The following is a 14874-nucleotide window of genomic DNA, read 5'->3' as shown; positions in this document are numbered from 1 at the left end:
TTTTGGCCATATTCATGAAATGTATCAGAATTGGGTTTTACTAGTCCAGGATTAGAATTTGCTTATACAGAAATCATATAATACACAAGATAGATACAGTAATTTTGTATGTTTAAACAAAAAACTTGAAGGTTATAAACTACATTTAAAATCAGTAGGAAAAGCTGAGATACCTTGTTTCTTCTATTTAAGTTGCATTAAATAAGTTTCCGAGAAACAGTATTTTATCTCTTAAAGACGTAATAGACTCTTGTTTGGAGGAAAGACAAGAGAATGAATACAGTGATACAAAGATAGAACATAGGAACTACCTTTGCTTCAACAGAGTTTACACACTTACCTAGTTTTGAAACATTTTGAACTATTCATAGTATCACTCAGCAATCACCAATGAATTACTTTGCAATCAGGGATTTAAGGCAAGAGTTGAAAAGGGGGTTAATTTAACTTTAGCCTAAAAGCTCACACATTTGTAGTACAATCAAACAAAATAGGAAATGAATGAAAATGTGTATCTGTGATAATTTACCTCCCCAGTTAAGTAGTAATCCTCTATAATATGGGAGCAATCACTTTAAATGAGCATCTTGATGGAATAATCATTCCTTTATCCTGTTAATACATATCTCTAATTAAAGGGGGGAAAAAAAGGAAAGAAAACAGCCACAACTTTTAATTCCTGACCCTACTACTAAAGATCACCTTCACGCTCTCCTCCCCCACTTCAACTGTAATTCCTTGATGAATTTTCTTAATAATAAAATGAGTATAGGATCCTTCCAGAAATAAACACCCTGCAAATCTGAAATATTCTCTGATGGACAAGGTTCATGTTGAACCTACTAAGCACAAAGCAGTCTTGGACAAGCTGATGAAAACCCATTCTGCTTATACTCCTAATCCACTGAAGGTGATATGACCATAGTCAGAATAAAGCCAAACTTAAATTCACAAACTATGCTTAGGGTTTGAGTATACAAAACTTCTGGTCTGTACACAGAAAGGACAGATGGATCCTGTATCATACTGAAAGGCACCAATTGGTGACATCTATCAAGTATGGATTGGTATGACTGTTAATGAATTGAGAGAACAAGAATGCTATTAAAAAAGTGACAGAAGCTTAGGAAGATGACAGCTTAGCACAGCAAAGTAGCCGTGGTATCCAGATGATACATGTACAATTATTGCTTAAAGTTAGGATATCCTAAAGTACCAAGATAAAGGAAGCATTAATATAGATTAGACCTCATTATCTTCTAACACTGATTAAGTTGTCTGCTTCTGATTAAAAGCAACACAATGATGACTTCCCCAGTATCAAACTTCCTTCCAATGCCTTCCAATCGATGATAAATGAAGAGCAGGATCCAGGTAGATGACCTGGCATGGGTTTAGGGTATTATAGCATGGCTGATATAATCATCCCTGTATTTGCTAAATTCTGTGTAATATCCAACAGCAGAACAGCTTTGTGGCTTTCTCTGATTTGCCCATCTATTAGCATTTAGAATACTGTGTCAAAAGAGTGGATAATACAGCATGCTAAAAACCAGATAGTCAAAAAACTGATCACTTCTGCATACTATTAAGAAATGAGAGACATTCCCTCCCCAATATTAAAAGGCAATTACACTACCATTACTTGTCAGATTTTAACTAAAGCTTTGGCCGAGTTCAAAAAGCTCAGTTAATTAAATAATACAGAAGTTACTTCCTACTGATGTGCCAAAATAAATGAAATTTCATCACAGATTCAAAGATCAATGTACATGTCAGATTTGAAAGGCACAGAGGGACAGCACAATTTCCTCAAAATCCCAGTAATGTAGAAGACTAAAAAAAGAACATTTAGACATTTAGTAGATATGAACTCTACTGATCTCTAACAGTTAGGAATGTTTGTACTAGAGTGCCATGATATCTGTAGCTAAATATGGATTGAAAAGATGAATTTTCTCTTATTGGTATCATGAAAATTTGGATAAAACCTGGTTGGGTAGCCTGTTTCATTAAATAAAAACACACACATGCAATTATATATATATATGCATATGCATTATTTTATTTTAAAATTACTTTTCAGTGGTATGCATTTCTAATTATTTTTGAGTAATGAGCCATCTCTTTAGTAAAATCATACCCTCAACATACTGGTTTTGTTTGGAACTCTATTTCTGCTACAGAGTTCACAGACATCATGCTAAATACTCCAAAGCTCACTCAAGTACCTTGTATTTTAATTTGAAGATGACAAAGATTTGAAATGTATGGGCTTAAACTAAGTAAGTTCCAGTCCATGACTACAGTTCCAGCTACGAGTAAGAGCATAAAACTGGACTCAACTGGCATGTGTGTGCTTGTCAGAGTAACTCAGAGTAGTCTGTTATCAATCCTACACTGGTTTTGCTTGCACCAAACACCTCATGTAACTGTTTCCCTCCTTCTACTCCCCAGACATGAACAAACTCCCCTCCAACACCTCTTCTCCTTTCTTGCAGGTAGCATCTGGGAAATAAATATAATTAATACAAATAAAGGTTTAGAGAAGAAAAAAAAAAAGAAAAAAAGAAAAAACCCAACAAAAAAACCCAACAAAACCAAACCAAACACCAACAAAAAAAAACCAAACAAAAAACAAACAAAAACAACAACAAGAAAAAAACAAAACACAAAAACAAAAAAACCCGTACCCAAACAGTAGCTTATCGATTGTTATAGTTGTTCATGAAAGTTCAAGTCAGCCAACATGACAAACGGCAAATTTCACTTGGAAAGAAAATCCATTTTGCAATGCAACTGAAGTCAAGTCTCTGCCATTCTCAACCATGTTTGCCTTCACTATGAGTGGGACAATTTCTTACTGAGAACAGCTTTGCTTAAGCTGAACAGAGCAAACCCACACCAAAGTATATTGCAGAACTCTCTGCATCAAACAACAGGGTATAAGAAAGTCCCACAGTGTGCTTAGGCTATAAGCACTATACTTCTTTAAGAGATCCATATTAACATTAATTTTTAACTCAATTTTTAACTAAGCCTCAAAATTATATTTCATCAAGCTGTACTTAATATATGGAGAGAACGCATTATGACAAGTTCTGTAATGTATGAAGTAATCTTAGCTGTTTTCTTTAGACACCCACAAAAATTAAAAATACCAGTAGTTTTTAGAAAAAATTGTATTTTCTAGTGAGATTTTTGTTTTGTTTCTACTGTTTTGACATGCAGGTGTGTGTAATACCACAAAGTTTCTTCAGATTAAATATGGTTGACATTATTGAGTAAAAGGGTTGGTTTTTTTAATTGCACAAAATTCAGATCCTTTGCTTTTGTTGCTTTCCAAGTTGGAGTCACTTTCTTCCCAAAACTCCAAATTCAAAAGATGTGTGGCATGACACACAGGTTTGTAGAACTGTTGTATATATCAGAAAAAGACTCAGACCACAGACCAATTTACAAATTTTTTACCACTGCTTCTCTATCTATAAAACTAAGAGTTAGTGATTTAATTAGAGCATTGATACTTAGACATATGAATTCCAGAGTTTAATTATTAGCTTGGGTCAAAATTAATAGCTAGCATAGGCACCTAAAGAACCCTATACTATAAAAATACCTGATAAACCCTTAAGACAAAATTAAGTTGCCTAAATCTTCTAAATTAAAAATATACCACAAGATATTAAAGGAAAGGGCCCAAGTCAAGACAAAAAATATCCTTACCAATGAATATAGAACACATCTCTTAAATGAAGAATTAAGAAGCTCAGAGATGTGCTTTAAATCCAGATGGATACCTCATCATTAGAGACCTGGAAATGAAGCATGTTAAACAAGTCACACAATAACCAACTTCAGGAGTGTACATTCAAATGCAACACCTGAAACTCAAAAATTCAATAAATACCATAAAACCAAGAACAGTAGAATTAATCACTGGTAGCCATGATTTTGTAAGTGTCTGATAAATAGGCTCCTTTTGTAGGACTACTAAAAATAACCCAAGCCTACAAACCTCCAAAGATGAAGGGCAGAGTCTGTGCCAGAATACTAAAAAGTTTAGGGCAACTTTAAGATACAATGTAAGTACCCAAAAAAAAAACCAAACTAGTTTTAGGGCTAGGTTTTAAATCTGTCAGTCCAAGAAGTCCTGTACATGTCTTCTAAGAGCAGAGTGCTGTTACACACTGACAGATGTACTTGCCAATGGGAAGTGACACTGCCTTTCCAGGGGAACACACTTGCATGACAGCTTTATCCTACTCCTGGCCTTGACAGCAGGTAGAGGAGCTCAACTTCAAGAGGTTCTCTTTTTATCTGAAAGAGGCTTCAAAACATGACTCGGTTTAAGGGAGAATGTGTATGGGGTGAAAGTAAAGGCTTCTAAGGCCTGTGTGTAAAAGCCTCAAAGCAAATAAAACCACTCTGTAACAGTAAAAGACAGACATAAAGTTTGTATACGAACTGACATTCTATACCAGTGTATTTTTCCATTTCAAAAACATGAGCATTCTCTCCATGGCACAGAGAATTATCCAATTCCAATAAATAAAGAGATTCCCCTCTTCCTAAATATAGTCTCATGATGACAAACTCTTAAACACCTTTGCAGGACTATTAATACAGTTCAACCTTTAATCTTTATTAAAATACATATTACTGCATGGAGAAGTGGATTGTAACACAAAGATTATTTCCTCTCCCTACATCTTTGAAACAATGTTGTGACATGTGCCAAAGATATAAATTGGTTATAACAGCTACCAAAAGCCTGCAATGTTCCAGTAAAAAAAATTTATCTCATTCTAATTCAGTACATTAATTAATACATTTATCCCCCTTTTATTACTCAGTAACTTCAAGGCTTATTCCAAGGTTGCTAAACTAAAATGTCTCTGCTCTGCATTAACGGGGACACTTCATGTGCAGAGATATTTTTCTAAAATTCATAAAAAATAAGCATGTACCCAAACATGTATGTAGGGGAAGGTTGCTAAAATACTTCCATCCTTTTTTGCCATCTCTGTGAAGTAATATGAATTTTGTATCAGAACAGCCAGAACACTTGCTCTAGGTGTTCTCTTTTTCTGTACTGGAACTCCCATCACACAAACAGAGGTCCCATCAATCACAAATCCTTTTCACATCCAGAAATTAGAACTCAGTTTGAAACTATTTAACTGTCAGGTTCTTTGCAGTTCAATATATCGTTTTGTTCCTCAACTTTTGCTCATTTAAAAAGTTCTTTGTTCACTAAACAAAATTAAAGCATAAAGGTTTTACAATATATATGTTAGCTAACAGAGGCATTCAAAAATTTATTATTTGAAAAAAGAAAAATCTAAAACTTGCAATCAAGTAATTTATCCCAGCTGTAAGAGTTCAACAGGGAAAAGAAAAACCTAATTCACCTGTAACTACCATGTAAGATAAACGCTATCTTGAGTTCTTGGCTATCCAAAACAGCTGTGTGTCCTTCCCCAACTGGATTCTTGAATCCTCAGGATAAAAGAGAAAAAAAGATGTTTCTTACTCTTTAGGACAGTGTCCACTTGCACGAACAAGTTCCAATAAGGAGACAATTGTGGAATACTTTGAAGTTTGAAAAAACCTATGTCAAAAAAAACCAAAAAAACATATATAACTAAACATACATTCACTAGATGTACAGTACATTATTCTAAGTGTAAAATACAAGAAATACTTCAGACACCAGAAAAATCACTGAGCCAAAGAGAAATTCACAAAAAAGGAACTTAAAGCTTTCTTAAGCAGCAAAATGGAATCTATCTCCACAGGTTCTCAAATAAGCTATATTGCATACACATGTGCATGTGTGTATATATATATATATACACACAGATATATCTATCTCTGTTAAATGTGATGTTAAAGGAATGTTCTGTAGAGATTCCTTCTTTGGGAGAGGGTCTTAATATTTGCTTTTAAATCTTGAATTTGCAAAATTAACTGATATACAATAACAGTTACACTGCTAAACAGAACCAGAACTACATTTGTTATAAGCATGCCTAGATCCTGATTAAACTATCTTAAAAAGTTTTTAAAAAATCATCTCCCACAGCCCAACTAATACAGTATCTTCATAAAATACTGAAAGAAAAATACACGTCCCTACGTGCACATGGATTTCCTGTTTTGTGATGAATTTCCAAAGCATTAGTATTACTAATAAAAAATGTGAACAACAGTAATCTTGGTTATTTCACCAAATATCTGAAGGGAGGGTATCAGAGGCTGGACCAGGCTCTGCTCAGGGGTGCCCAGCAATCGGACAAGAGGCAACGGGCACAAACTGATGCAGAGAAATTCCACCTGAATACAAGGAAGAACTTCTTTGCTGTGCAGTGACCAAGCACAGAGAGGGTGTGGAGTTTCCCTTCACTGGAGATATTCCAGAACCATCTGGACACAATCCTGTGCAATGTGCTCTAGGAAGACCCTGCTTGAGCAGGAAGCTTGGACCAGATGACCCGCTGTGGTCCCTTCCAACCTGATCCATTCTGTCATTCTTATTTTGGACACTAAAGCACAGACTGTTATACACATTACTGTAACAGGAAATAAACTATTCATTTCAATTAGGTGAGGATAACTACAAAATCTCTGGTTTTTAAAACATCATGTAAATTTTAATAAAATAGTTTAGTTTTGCACAACATTCTTGTGTGCTTTTATGTCTTCAGTTTTGGCAAATACCTTTAGAAAATTTAACAGCACCAGTTGAAGACATTATTATTTTCAACTACCTTCTTCACCTGCCAAAGGTTATTGCACTTAAAGTAAAACCTGCAGAACAAAACATGTAGGTGTGCATCTGCTGCTTCGGCATGTAGTATCCCAATTTAGTTTTAACCCTTTCTCTTTTTTGTTTAAACAAACCCATTAGACTTTGCACTAAATGTGAAGTGTATATATATACTAATTTGTCATTTATATTTGTGGACATCAATTGCAATAAAGGTTCAATAATAACACAGAGAATGACAACATCTGCTACAATTGACAGTGATCTAGAAAGATACCAAAAGTTTGGAGTATCTTCTTGAAAAGAACAATGTTTATCCCCAAGTCAGTTTATTTTAGTAAAAGTAACTGTTAAGAAGTTCAGGGGTTTGGCCATGAGACTACTGAAGGAATCCATCCTAGTAACCAGTACTGCTCTTCAAATATTGCAGTTTTGCTTCTCTAAAGTGTACCTGTGAAGACTTTCAAATATTTCAGGACTTAAGTGACTTTCTGCTTATTTTTCTAAGACAGGTAAAATCTTTCCATGTTTAGTTCTTCAGGTTTGGATACCACTAAAACTAACTTTTTTTTTTTTAGTGTATCTGTACAGAACGCAAATGCTTGTTTTCACCCCCTTTAGTTGTCAAAAGAGTCAGAGTAACATATTCAGTGTAACGTATTTGTAATTTACAGTTTACTCCTGATCACTAGAAAGACCGTTACACAAACTTCCTTGTAAGTTTAAAAAGAAAATCCTCTGGTGCTGCTGAGATTTCAGATGTAAGCATTACAGAGTTTCTATCATTTTGTCATAAATTTCAGCATTACACCCTAATTAGACCTATACAATATGTGTCCGAATTCCAGTATCTTTCCTGAGGAACTACATTGCTATTTTAAGATTTAGAGAAGCATTTGCATTGAAAACCAGAAAAAAAGCCTTCTCATTTTCACATGTGGCCTGAACCAAGATTTCATTACAAAACATCACAGCCAGAAGACTTCAGAGCACAGCCCTCTTTCATTTCACAATCTGATAATACACTAACTTCCAATAATTCTAATGTTGTAGCCTGATAAGCATCTTTGTGAACTACTGCAAGTTTATAACCTGGAAGTACCAACTAGAACAACGCAAAGGATCGTGTCTGTTTTACAGATGCCTGTGGATCCTTATTGATGAGTACAGATAACAGCTGTGAAGACTTGACACTGACAGACAGAAGTCTGCTTTGGGGGGAAAAAAGGAGCACAATTCCAAGTCCTGACACTACCAGATGAGGATATGCCACTATTTTACTGAACAAAACAGGTTCAGTCACCCCACTGCACACTGCATTAGCTAGCAAAAGGAGTTTGATCTATAACACAAGTCTGCCCCATTCAGAGGGAGGCTGCACACAAATTTCCAGTTGTTTTGTTTTTTGGGGTTTTTTTTGAACTATTTCTAAGGAGATTTTATATGAAAGTTTCCTAAAGAAGTTCCTCCCAGGCACACGTCAAGCAAGACACTCTGAGTTGGCAATTTTTTTCAATATACCCTTCTTAAATTAGGAAATCAATTAAAATTAGTAACTCAAGCAAAACATCACTTTTCATCTTGTCTCGTGGTTTCCAGCACACTCAGGACATGTTCCTGAATTCACCTGCAATGGACAGAGACTCCAGACAACTCCTACTGTGCCATCAATACACTGTCACAAGAGTCTGACAGTCAAAATGGACTTTTAAAAAACTTCCTCAGTTAAATGGGACAATAGTCATCTGTTCCTCAGGCATATCAATTGAATTAATTCTTAAGAACTTACATAAAAATTTGTCTCTGAAGCTAAATTTTAGTTTAGCTTCTGAAAAACAGCAAAAAAATACTTTGAAGAACTACATACTGAAACCAGTGACACCATATTATGTGGAATCAGGCCCGTTGTCTTACCTGACACTGCTTTTAATGTTAGTGGAAGCCACTAACTACAGTAGCTTTACTCCAGGGTAACTGAAAACAAAAATATATTGTATTTAATCCTCAGATTTCTTCTAAAATATGGATTATCAGATGGGCAGACTTTCATGCCATTATACAGATGAAGTCTTTCTGAAGCTTAAAGGTTCATTACAGTGTTAAGTATCAAATGTTACAAAACCACTCCCTTCAAAAGCCATTTACAGAACCAATTTTGTAGGAATTCCTGAATTTAGTGACCAATATAAAAGAGTGAATCAAACTTTTAATACTGCTCATGCAGCACAAGGAAAAGTGCCCAAGAATACATTGCAGAAGGAAACCATTTGGTAACCGGAGTTACATTTACAAATATGACTCAGATAAAACAAAGTCAAATTTACTATTTGTCTCCAGAAAAAGGATGGGAACATCTTTCCATCTTCCTGCAAATTCTAACTATTGATTTAAGATTAAAACAAAAATGTATCTCTCAAAAACAGAAAGATGCATGTACACTGCCAGCCCAAAGACATTAATATTTGGAAGCTCTTGGGTAATCTGTATAGATGAAGTTGGAGACCTCAACACATTTGCTCACTGACAGATGCCACATCAAACCAATGGATTTCTGCTGAATTCTAAGTTTTAAAAAATTGCTTCCTACCTTTTAACTTGTTTCTTGCAGCTTAGTAAGTGAACATACTGTAAAGGTAGCACTGAAAGTGGGACTTGGACCCAAGGTGCTGCCAAAAGAAGCCTTTTACTTGATCACTAAAGCTTGTTCTAAGAGGTAGACAAATATATAACCAGATTCTAATACATAAGTTTTGAAAGTACTGCTAAGGTGTTTAAGTTTCTGAAGTTATGATAAATCTTAATTAACCACATTGTTAAAAAATGTTTGATTTAGAGTTGGTCTTCTGCAAGTTTTCAGCACTGCAGTTATTCAAAAACATGGTCATTGCAAATCAAATTATACTTTTTTCAGGTAATACTTCTAGGAAAAAACACTGCTGAAAAAAAGATCTCTCCTCCCTACACTACCGTAAATAAGAAAGTCATGTGTTCAGCCTGTTTGACTTTTGTCCAGCTCACTCTCACAATTATGAACTGGTCAGACAGAGAAAATACGAGAATCTTGCTATTCCTTCAGCCAAAGCAAGAGCTACAAGCTCTTTGCAGTTGCTGTTTTATCAGCAAAATAATTGCTTCTTAGTATCACAATTTCTTTTGCTGAAGGGGAAAGAGAATACTTCAACAACACAATAATGCTAACTATCAATTCTTGAGTGTTTGACTAAATAAGCAGCTGTTTTCTCCATCGCCCATGTCTGTGTATGCAGACACACAGCATTCCTCACACACCATTTCTGACTACAGGAAGAGCACTAGGAAGTGGAATGAGGACACCATGTGAGCCCAAGGAAGTGTGAGATTTCAAAGTGTTCATTAAGCTCACAGCTCCACAGTTTGATGGAGCCAAAACCATTAAAAGGACAAGTCTAGAGAGGTCAGTGGAAGAATACAAAGTATCGACAAAACTAGATTGGTTAGAAAAGAAACCGAGTGCTAAGGGTTACCAGACTTCAGTCAAACACAGGAAAGTGTTTCATCTGGATGATTTAGGAATGTAAGTACTATAAACATCACTGAGAATTCAGTTCATATATAATGGTGGAAAGGAGGAGAATACTTCAATCCAGTGATGAATAGGACTTGCCATTTGTCTCCATCAGCTCATTCTAAATTGCATGAAAAGTATCAAAGAAATATAATGATGCAGTATTTGGGCACCCCTTTCTACAAGACTGTTAGAGATGAAAAAAATGCACTGTAAGGAATCCAAACCCATAAAATATATAATTATCCAGCTTACTTGTACTTTTTAAGTAAGGATACATATACTCTAAATATAGGTAATATTTGTATTGTAACATACATTAAAAAATAATCTTACAACTAACACTATAAAGCAAGTAAGAACAGATCTATTTACTTCATAGGTTCCACAAATAAGGCAATTTTAAGGCAGCATGTCAATCTTTTTGGTTTAATCTGCCTGCATTACTAACTTGTCTCACTCATAAAAGGAAACAAATGAAAATTGCCTGGTTTAGGGTCTGTGTAGTCTCTCAGTAGTGGTTCTTGTCATACATCTATAAGATAACATCACTAAGAATACCTTTTAAAAACCACACTGTGCTTTCATCAACATTTTTCCATGACTGAATTCTTAGACTAATCTTCAGGAGCACTGAGCACCAGCAGCTCATGTGAAATGAGTAGGTGATGAGATTCCTCAAAATTCTCGAACAACTGTAAGACTTCAAATTCCACTTCTTTTTACAGTAAAAATGATAGCCTTACTCCAAGTGTCATAAGTTCATACAGCTTCCTCATGAAGAGCAGCATAAAGTTGTATAAATAGAACTATTTGGTTAAACACAAACAAGCAGGTTAGCACAAAGTAAACCAGCACAGTAACTGTAACTACTTACGCACCTGCCCTTATCATCTTATAAATGCAAAGTAAATTGATGCAGCTTACTCACTAATGGGGAAAAGAAAAGCTACTTCACATTTACTTTAAGGTTAGAGAGTTCACAATGGCCATTAACCACAGAGTTGTTGATAACTGAAGTTCACATCCTACCTCACTTCCCACTAACTTCTCCATGTACCTATGAGTTATATATAGGACCTGGCACACTGATCCCTGAATTGGTTGCCATTCAAGAACATGTACATTAAGTTTTGCTCTTTAGTTTACACAGTCTGGGCATTGAAGTCCATGGCACTTTGGAAGCCTCATCTGACAGATGCAGGAAGAATGAAAAAGTCATTATTAGTTACAGGTATGAGGAGGTGAGGGTTTGTAGAAACCAGCAAAACCAAAAGCTACTAATTGCTACTCTTACTTTAGTAGTTCACAAAGTATAAGACAGAAATAATTACTGATTTTAAAATATTCACCTTGTGAAAATAGCAAAAAGTTGATAAGTGCAACAACGAATTAAAACTCAGAGACAGGGTAAAAACCCAGATATTGCTCACAAATGATGGAATGTTAATATTCTGCCTTGAGTGCTAAATAGATTTATAACTGCATACAAAGATTACATGTAAAACAAGGTGAAATAATTATTTTACCTCACACCTGCAAAATGGGCACTTGTTGGTATCAAATGATCCATGTTTAAAACAGTTGCAGGGAGCTCTTAGGACTGACAGGCCTGGTTCGCCTGAGAGAGGGGGGTTACTTTTTAAGGCTACTTCTTACAAAGTCTCAAAAAGTACACAAGAGAACTAGAAACCCTACCCACTCACATAAAGTGTTACTTTGTCCCCCACGAGCACAAATTATAACACTGAAGGGTTCAGCTCTCTTCTACATAAGGAAGGGAGACTGAGCTGTATTTTCTCACACTGATGAAGTCAAACAGCTTTCATGAGCTGAAAGGAGTTTTCAGTTGCTAAAGATTCTTATGATACAAAGACAGTCAGGAGTGCAAACCATTTCTTACAAACTGAAAGTGTGTGCATCAACCTTGATGTTAAAGCTATCCAGTCAAATGAGAGAATTCTGAACTCTCTTCACCTGTTTTGTATCCCTCTTCACAAAAATTTGTGCATAAAGAGGGAATGAAGAGGTTTTGACACTTCACTGTGTTAAACATCAATGGGAAATGTGATGATTTCTCCACTTCATTAGAATAAAGATGCATGCCACCTATGCACTCAGTGCTATCTACCAATGGTGCCCAGCTAGCCTCAAAATCCTCTCCTTGTCATTCCTGGAAGAAGTCAGCTTGCAGGCCCTACCTGGCAAATGCCAGTCCATAAATTCCAACCTTGCACTTTCACAGCCAAATCCCCTTTTAAGCCTCCACCCATGCAGTGGGAACCTGCGGCCATGCACCATCAGTTCTCCTCACCCCAGAAATCTTGCAGCCCAGAAAGGCAGCAGACTGCATGTCCATCTCCATCCCTTCCAGACACACCTCACCCAACATCAACCCTCCCCTTCCTTCCCTCTTCCTTTCTCCTGCTCCACGTTTCCTACCGTGGTGGATCCAAGCCAGTGGGCTGCCAAACTCAGCTCCTCTTTTTCTTACTGCTTTGCCTGCTCTGGGAAATTATTTAAATTCCTCCCTCTGCCCACCTCTATTATCCTTCGTGGTGCGAGGCCAGGTCTGCCATGCCCACTACCCCGCCTGGGAGGGTGCCACATCCCTTCCCTGCCTCGCAGCCCCTTCCCAAAGGACACAAGGCGGCCGGGGTATATTCCAGCCCTACCTCCCTCCACCCAACCCTTTCCTCTCGCTGGGGGAGAGGGACACGCAGCCTCTTCCTCTGCTTCCCTAAGGAGACCAGCCCTCTTCCCCTCGCCCTGCCATCTTCTTACCTGGAAGAGGGCAGGACATTCAGCCTCTCGCCACCCCGGGAAGGCCCAATTCCTCCCCTCCAACTTCGCCCCCACCCTGTGGCCGCCCCTGGGTGCCGCGGCGGGGCCGGGGGCGGAGGCGGCGGGGTCCGCATCCCCGGGCGCCCCCGCCACCTCCATCCCGCCGGCTCCCCCCGCGCCGCCCCGGGAAAAGCCTCGCCTGGCCGCCGCCCCCCTCCCTCGTCCTCCTCCCACCTCCGCCGGCGAGGTGCGAGGGGCCGGCGCGGAGCCCCGCGGTGCCGGCGAGGGGCGGAAGCGGGCGGGGGCGGCGGCGGGCACAGCCCGGGTGCCGAGCAGGCCGCGCCGCGCCGACCCCGCCGGCAGCAGGGGCGGGCAGGGCCGGCCCGGTGTCCCCGGCACCTGGAGAGCGCGGCCTGCCCGTCCCTCCCTCCCTCCCTCCCGCACGTACTCACCGCCCGGTTCGCCATTACGGAGCGGCCGCCGCTGCCCGGCAGGAGGCGGCGATGCCCCCGCGCCTGTGACAGCTCCGCGCCGGGGCGGCCGCGGGCGGGCGGGGCGGCTTCCCTTCCCCCCCGCGGGGATTCCCTCCGTGCGTCCCCCCCGCCCGCCCCGGGGAGGCGAGGGCGGCACTCACCGTGCGGTGTCGCAGGCCGGCGGTGCGGTGCGGGGCGGTGCGGGCGGCGCTCCCCGCTCTCCCCCGCTCTCCCTCTCTCTCCCTGCTCTCTCCTCCCCGCGGGCGCTGCGCGGGAGGGGCCCCGCGCTCAGCCGGGCGGGGGGGGGCGAAGTTTCACTCGCTCGGCGCCGCGACCCCACCGGCCCCAGCGCACCCGCGGGGACGGGCTGGGGGGCGCATTTGCATATTTGTCACCCCCGCGCTGATTGGCCGCCCGCGCGGGGGCCGCCGCGGCGCTGACACGGCGGCTCGGGCTGAGGGAGGAGGAGGAGGGAGCGGGGCGGGGGGAGGAAGAGGCGGCCGGAGCGCGGGAAGGGGCGTGCGCGGGGCGGGCGGAGGGCGGAGGGGCGGGGAGGGGGGAGCCGGGAGCGTGCGAATTTCCTTCCCCGGGACACCTTCGCCCTCCCGCCGCAGCGCCCGCGGGAGGGGGGGGGGCGCTGGCGGGGCAGGGGCGGGCGGCGCGGGGCCGATGGGCGGGGGGGCGGCGGCGGCGTGCGGCGGGCTGGGCACATCCAATATGGCCCCTGCGCCGGGAGAAGCCAATCCCGGGCGCGGTTACTCCGGGGCCGGGCCGGGATGCGGGGCAGGCCCCGGGCGGCGCGGGGAGCGGGGGTTTTCCCTGGGAAAGGGAAACTCGGAGCTGCGGGGAGGCGCTCCCGCGGCCGCTGTCGGTGTGTCCTCACGCCCGGCGCCCCTGGGCAGGGCCGGGCGGAGCCGCGGGGAGGAGGCTCCCGACAGCGGGAATGCCCCGCTCGTTTTAGGAAACCACTGGGGTGCCTTTAACACCGGCGCTGGGGATGCTGCGTGTTAGCCAAGGCTCTCCCTCCCTCCCTCCAGGGACGGGCAGTTCGTCTGACCTATTGGTGGCACCACCAAGCCTCCCACTGAAAGTGCTGTCAGGGAGAGCGGGGAGAATCCCACCTGTCAGAGGACAGGCGGACGCCAGACAGGGCGAGCACAGCCTCAGGCACACTGTATCAAGCCTCTTTGGAATATTTTTCTTGAACATGCTAACAGCTCACATGCATTCTTACAAAGTTAACTGTAAGCCTTTCCTTTCACATAATATTTTTTTCAAACACTAAAATCAAGTGCCTTAAA

General features: G+C 41.0%; 1 protein-coding gene across 10 annotated transcripts in view; it reads right to left on the bottom strand.

Annotated features, from left to right (window-relative positions):
- The window catches only part of CHD9 (chromodomain helicase DNA binding protein 9), an 89058-nt gene extending 75029 nt beyond the window's left edge, over positions 1-14029 (bottom strand). For 6 of the 10 annotated variants that reach the window (XR_007907501.1, XR_007907500.1, XM_051805844.1 and 3 more), the window contains exons 1-3: positions 13735-14029; positions 5537-5614; positions 3727-3815 (exon numbers count right to left, since the gene is read on the bottom strand). The gene's annotated coding sequence lies outside the window, so the exon portion shown is untranslated. Of the gene's footprint in view, positions 1-529; positions 629-3726; positions 3816-5536; positions 5615-8686; positions 8747-13552; positions 13660-13734 lie in introns of those variants that run through there. The other 4 variants (XM_051805838.1, XM_051805840.1, XM_051805839.1 and 1 more) reach the window with 4 other exon arrangements.
- Positions 14030-14874: the final 845 nt, after the last annotated feature.

This window comes from Manacus candei, unplaced genomic scaffold, assembly GCF_025592945.1.
Source record: "Manacus candei isolate 608988 ecotype Guabito, Panama unplaced genomic scaffold, ASM2559294v1 h1tg000065l, whole genome shotgun sequence".
Classification (NCBI taxonomy): domain Eukaryota; kingdom Metazoa; phylum Chordata; class Aves; order Passeriformes; family Pipridae; genus Manacus; species Manacus candei.
The sequence above is the reverse complement of the archived record's forward strand: the minus strand, read 5'-3'. Positions and strand labels throughout refer to the sequence as shown.